We start from the raw sequence: 7,540 nt of genomic DNA, 5'->3' as shown, positions 1-7,540 counted from the left end.
ATGCTCAAAGGGTGAGACGCTGTGTCTGAGAATCACTGACTAGCAGAATTTGTATATTCTGGAGTGGAGCTCTGCAGAGAGCAGGGTGGAGGAAATGAGGGCAGTGGATAATCACGGTGCGGAGAGGAGCAGCGCTAGTTCCACTGCAGCTCGTGGTAGCAGCTAGCTGGTCCTGCTGCTGCGGGTGCAGCGGGTCAGTTGGCGGGGGCACCTGTTCTTCGTGGTCCCAATCCTCCCGGTTTTCATAGTGAACATCGGGATCCTTGTGGATAGCAGGGTTGTCCGTCTGGACCGGCTCCGTTGGAGAACGTGGTCGTTTACGCTGACTTGTGACTGTGAGAAATGTTTCCATTTTCGATCTACTGAGAATTAGCAAAGTAACAGTTCACGCAGTAAATTACAACGACCCGCCCCTGATAGATCCCGCGAAAATTGATCATATTTATACACATTCTCGCGGGCTGCGAGAATGTGTATAAATATGATACATTTTCATATCAAAACAATGGGGTTGCTAAGCCGTTGCTAGGCCAATTGTTGGAGTTGCTATAGCAACTCCTAAATACCCCCTGGCGCCGCCCCTGCCCACACACCTATCAATCATCAAACCGTGGGGTCTTAATTCATTACGTGTTGATTTCTATCAACGGGGGAGTACTTCAGGAAAGTCGACAGAGGGGTGGGGGGGGGGGCGGCGGCGGCTAGTGGAGTACTTCGTGACCACAGAGTGTGAACGTTGTGATCAGCTGTTTTAGCGCAGTTGTCCAGTGAAGGGAGGAGTCTCCCTCCGCAGCCGGTTGGCGTAGTTTTGGCACAATTCCGTTGTACAGACCGACGTTAACAGCAGCCCTGTCTGTGCACACGGAGACCGACTCTGTCGTCCGGTGATCTAACCGCCTTCTGGAAAAGCTTCACAAGTACTTGACGTTGGTACGCAAATCAATCAATCAATCAATGTTTATTTATATAGCCCAATATCACAAATGTTACATTTGTCTCAGTGGTCTTCACAGTGTGTACAGAATATCAGCATGACAATACGACACCCTCTGTCCTTAGACCCTCTGTCCTTAGACCCTCTGTCCTTAGACCCTCACATCGTACAAGGAAAAACTTCCGAGGAAAACCCTGTTTAAAGGGAAAAATGGGAGAAACCTCAGGGAGAGCAACAGAGGAGGGATCCCTCTCCCAGGACGGACAGACGTGCAATAGATGCCGTGTGTAAATTGAAAAGATAATACATTTGCAACATAGGTAGTCCAAATGTTTGGAAATGCATGTGTGTATAATAGGAAGATGAATCCACGAGGATATCCATCCAGGACCGATGATCCAGGACCACAGCCACGACACGCGATCCAGGGCTCGCGATCCAGGACACAGGACCGCAGGATCATCCATGACTCCGGATCCCGGCGTATATAGACACCAAAAAGAAAGACATTTGGGGAAGCTGGGTTAATCGGAACATGAGAGTATACAGGTATAGACAGAGAGAAGGAAGAAGTAAGATGTCCCCCGACAAACTAAGCCTATATCAGCAAAACTAGGGGCTGAATCTAATCAGCCCTAACTATAAGCTTTATCAAAAAGGAAGGTCTTAAGCGCACTCTTAAAAACGGATAGGGTGTCTGCCGCCCGAACACAAACTGGAAGCTGATTCCACAAATGTGGAGCTTGATAAGAAAAGGCTCTGGCTCCCATTGTACTTTTAGAGATTCTAGGAACAACCAACAACCCTGCATTCTTGGAACGCAATGCCCTAGTAGGACAGTAGGGTATAATGAGTTCTTTAAGGTAAGATGGCGCCTGCCCATTAAGGGCTTTGTAGGCGAGAAGAAGCATTTTAAATTATATCCTGTGTTCTATAGGGAGCCAGTGTAAGGCAGCCAGAACAGGAGTAATGTGGTCCCTTCTCCTAACTCTGGTTAGTACACGAGCCACAGCATTTTGAATCAGCTGAAGCGACTTGACTGACTTCTTGGTACTCCCTGATAATGAAGAGTTACAATAATCCAGCCTAGAAATAACAAATGCATGGACTAGTTTCTCTGCATAGTTTTGAGGCAAGATATGCCTAATTTTTGCAATGTTACGTAGATGGAAGTAGGCGGTCCTTGAAATTGATTTTATGTGGGCGTTAAAGGATAAATCCTGATCAAATATAACACCAAGATTCCTTACAGTCTCACTGGAGGCCAAATTAATGCCATCCATAGTTAGTATATCTTTAGATAATTTGTTTCGTAGATTCTTCGGGCCAAGTACAATAACTTCAGTTTTGGTCGTGTTTAACATCAAAAAGTTTAAGGTCATCCACGTTTTTAAGTCCTTAAGGCAGCCTTGAATTTTATTTAGATGATTAATTTCATCAGGCTTGATTGATAAATATAGTTGAGTATCATCCGCATAACAATGACAGTTTACAGAATGATCCCTTATAATATTGCCTAACGGAAGCATATATAATGTGAACAAAATAGGTCCGAGCACTGAGCCCTGTGGCACTCCATGGCTAACTTTGGTTTGCGTGGAAGATTCATCGTTAACACGTACAAACTGAGAGCGTTCAGATAGATAGGACCTAAACCAGCCTAAAGCAGTTGTATGCCAACTAAGTGCTCTAGTCTTTGCAATAGGATATCATGGTCGATAGTATCAAATGCAGCACTGAGATCGAGCAAAACAAGAATAGAGACAAGTCCCTTGTCTGAGGCTATTAGAATGTCATTTGTGACTTTAACCAGAGCTGTCTCTGTGCTATGATGTGTTCTAAAGCCAGACTGAAAATCTTCAAATAAATCATTGTTTTTTAAACAACAAACAAACAAATGCGCTTTGTGACACAAGTGACGGTACGCATTTCAGATTACGCACATAAACTGCGTACCAGTTATGTGCACGCCTGTACCAGGGTTTCCGCTAGGATTTTTTCTCGCCGGTCAAATGTCCGGGCAGAATTTATTTTACCGGACTAATTTGAAACTTACCGGTCATATTTCAATAATAATAATAGTTGTGTAGCAGAGTTTCCGTTAGCAGGTAATTACCGGACTATGAGCAGATATGCTTCAGTTTAAAACTCAGTTCACGGGCTCATTTTTATATTGCTTCAGTTTATAATCGTAACAGATCGAAAAATTCAGATTCATTTTTCAATAAATGATTCCACAAACAACAAACAACATAATTATTACATTCAAACAAACTACTTGTAGTAGATAACGTACATTATTCAGAAGTTTACATCAACTTTGAATAATAACACGGGAGAAACGGATCCTCTCCCTCCCTCTCTCTCTCCTGACAGCACGTCAGTTTCTCCTGCAGCTCGCTAAACAGAGGGCGGGGCTTCAGGTGATCCTGCAGAGCTGCATGTCTTGGTCAGACTCAGCAGCTGATCTGATCTCTCTCTCGCTCCGGTTATACTTCACTTGCGTTTATGTCCATATCGATCAGATCCAGCTCTCCTGATCGGCCTTTATAGAGAGCACCGATCAAACTATTAAGAGTGAATATCGGCCGATAATGACCGGCGGCCGATCGATCGGAGCCTCCCTAATTATTACCAGACATTTTGACCGTCAGGTTTTGAATTTACCGGTTTTTTATAAATGTTACCAGCTAAAAACCGGTAATTACCGGCTAACGGAAACCCTGGCCTGTACCAGAGCCATATTATTACTATTATATGGCTCTACAGCAAAAGTATTCTCCGTCGGGAATTCCTGCAACAACACCACGCCGTTATCAAAGATGTTCTATTGAGAAGACGATCACTTCGTGACAAAAGTTTTCAAAACCGTGGCTACTGAAATCAAGCTTACTTACTGCTGTCTGTGCAATTTACTCCGCGAGTTGGCAGACTTTATTTTGCTAACTTTAACATCATTTTTCATGGTGGGGCTAAGCCATTTCTTGGTATGGGTGTAGCCTACCCCAGCCATACCCTGGCGCTGCCACTGGTGGCACGTATGGGGCGGGCCATTCTGCACATGCGTTAACTGCGTTAAATGCGTTAAATGCGTTAAATATTTTAACGCAATTAATTCAAAAAATTAATTACCGCCGTTAACGCGATAATTTTGACAGCACTAATTTTAACGCAATGAATTCAAAAAATTAATTACCGCCGTTAACGCGATAATTTTGACAGCACTATATGTAACACATTGTGCGTGACAGGCTAAGGGGCGGGACATCTCTGAGCGGTTGATCACAACAGAGCTGACCAGATAACCAATCAGAGTAGACTGGGCTCTGGTTTCAGACAGATGGTGGAAATTTCTAGGCTGCTTATGTGTAGACTCCGCGGTCTTAAAATCCCCACAATGCTTTGCGCACGGACCAATTTCCAAATCTTTGACGGAAATCACGCTCCATTTAAGGCGGGGCCTCGCATATGACGCACACCTGTTAGCCTGTTCCACAATTCTTCGTTTTCCGAGGCTAGGAAGGATTCTTGCCTCGCTTCTGAAGGACCTGACTCAGAGGGACTTGTGCTACCAAGCAAGCGTCCTCGACATTGAGAAACACCTACAGGGTGCTGCAGCACAGGCAGTAAAAGACAAATAAAGAGACATGCAGGACTCTTTAAAGTAGAGACACTACATACTGATATGAACCTGAACATCATCAGGAGAGGACTCTTTAAAGTAGAGACACTACATACTGATATACACTTGAACATCAGCAGGAGAGGACTCTTTAAAGTAGAGACACTACATACTGATATACACCTGAACATCAGCAGGAGAGGACTCTTTAAAGTAGATACACTACATACTGATATACACCTGAACATCAGCAGGAGAGGACTCTTTAAAGTAGAGACACTACATACTGATATGAACCTGAACATCATCAGGAGAGGACTCTTTAAAGTAGAGACACTACATACTGATATACACTTGAACATCAGCAGGAGAGGACTCTTTAAAGTAGAGACACTACATACTGATATACACCTGAACATCAGCAGGAGAGGACTCTTTAAAGTAGATACACTACATGCTGATATACACCTGAACATCAGCAGGAGAGGACTCTTTAAAGTAGAGACACTACATACTGATATACACCTGAACATCAGCAGGAGAGGACTCTTTAAAGTAGAGACACTACAAACTGATATACACCTGAACATCAGCAGGAGAGGACTCTTTAAAGTAGATACACTACGTACTGATATACACCTGAACATCAGCAGGAGAGGACTCTTTAAAGTAGAGACACTACATACTGATATACACCTGGACATCAGCAGGAGAGGACTCTTTAAAGTAGAGACACTACATACTGATATACACCTGGACATCAGCAGAAGAGGACTCTTTAAAGTAGAGACACTACATACTGATATACACCTGAACATCAGCTGGAGAGGACTCTTTAAAGTAGAGACACTACATACTGATATACACCTGAACATCAGCAGGAGAGGACTCTTTAAAGTAGAGACACTACATACTGATATACACCTGAACATCAGCAGGAGAGGACTCTTTAAAGTAGAGACACTACATACTGATATACACCTGAACATCAGCAGGAGAGGACTCTTTAAAGTAGAGACACAACATACTGATATACAACTGAGCATCAGCAGGAGAGGACTCTTTAAAGTAGAGACACTACATACTGATATACACCTGAACATCAGCAGGAGAGGACTCTTTAAAGTAGAGACACTACATACTGATATACACCTGAACATCAGCAGGAGAGGACTCTTTAAAGTAGAGACACTACATACTGATATACACCTGAACATCAGCAGGAGAGGACTCTTTAAAGTAGAGACACTACAAACTGATATACACCTGAACATCAGCAGGAGAGGACTCTTTAAAGTAGAGACACTACATACTGATATACACCTGAACATCAGCAGGAGAGGACTCTTTAAAGTAGATACACTACATGCTGATATACACCTGAACATCAGCAGGAGAGGACTCTTTAAAGTAGAGACACTACATACTGATATACACCTGAACATCAGCAGGAGAGGACTCTTTAAAGTAGAGACACTACAAACTGATATACACCTGAACATCAGCAGGAGAGGACTCTTTAAAGTAGATACACTACATACTGATATACACCTGAACATCAGCAGGAGAGGACTCTTTAAAGTAGAGACACTACAAACTGATATACACCTGAACATCAGCTGGAGAGGACTCTTTAAAGTGGAGACACTACATACTGATATACACTTGAACATCAGCAGGAGAGGACTCTTTAAAGTAGAGACACTACAAACTGATATACACCTGAACATCAGCAGGAGAGGACTCTTTAAAGTAGAGACACTACAAACTGATATACACCTGAACATCAGCAGGAGAGGACTCTTTAAAGTAGAGACACTACATACTGATATACACCTGAACATCAGCTGGAGAGGACTCTTTAAAGTAGAGACACTACATACTGATATACACCTGAACATCAGCTGGAGAGGACTCTTTAAAGTGGAGACACTACATACTGATATACACTTGAACATCAGCAGGAGAGGACTCTTTAAAGTAGAGACACTACAAACTGATATACACCTGAACATCAGCAGAAGAGGACTCTTTAAAGTAGAGACACTACATACTGATATACACCTGAACATCAGCTGGAGAGGACTCTTTAAAGTAGAGACACTACATACTGATATACACCTGAACATCAGCTGGAGAGGACTCTTTAAAGTAGAGACACTACATACTGATATACACCTGAACATCAGCAGGAGAGGACTCTTTAAAGTAGAGACACTACATACTGATATACACCTGAACATCAGCTGGAGAGGACTCTTTAAAGTAGAGACACTACATACTGATATACACCTGAACATCAGCTGGAGAGGACTCTTTAAAGTAGAGACACTACATACTGATATACACCTGAACATCAGCTGGAGAGGACTCTTTAAAGTGGAGACACTACATACTGATATACACCTGAACATCAGCAGGAGAGGACTCTTTAAAGTAGAGACACTACAAACTGATATACACCTGAACATCAGCAGGAGAGGACTCTTTAAATAATTGTCTCTAAAAACAGACAAACGGAAACGTAACACAAACGTAACATGAACCTCTCTCATCCCTCAAATGTTGAAATGATCTAAAAATATGATATTTCTTTTAATGTTTCGCTCCGTACCAACCGGAGGAGTTATGTCCTAATGGGTCTCAGAAATAAGGAAAAACACAAAACAATCCATCCATGTTTTGGGCTTTAGCAGCGTGAGTTGAAGTGGCTTTTTCCAAATAGATTAGATTAAATGTATTTTATTGATCGAAATTGGGATTCAAATAAAAAATATATATTCTCTCTTCATGAAAACAGCTCACAGACATTTCCTTCTAATGAGACTCAATCTGACTCCAGCCCTTTTGATATTTCAAAGATTAGGGTTTAAGAATCTGAATACTTACAACAATTTGGTTACGAAAACATTTGTCACTTTCATTAATCCAAAAGTGATACTTAAGATTTAATCTATCAACATTAAAAATAAAAGACACCAAGA

This window comes from Pseudochaenichthys georgianus, chromosome 5, assembly GCF_902827115.2.
Source record: "Pseudochaenichthys georgianus chromosome 5, fPseGeo1.2, whole genome shotgun sequence".
Classification (NCBI taxonomy): Eukaryota; Metazoa; Chordata; class Actinopteri; order Perciformes; family Channichthyidae; genus Pseudochaenichthys; species Pseudochaenichthys georgianus.
Note: the sequence above shows the minus strand (reverse complement) of the source record.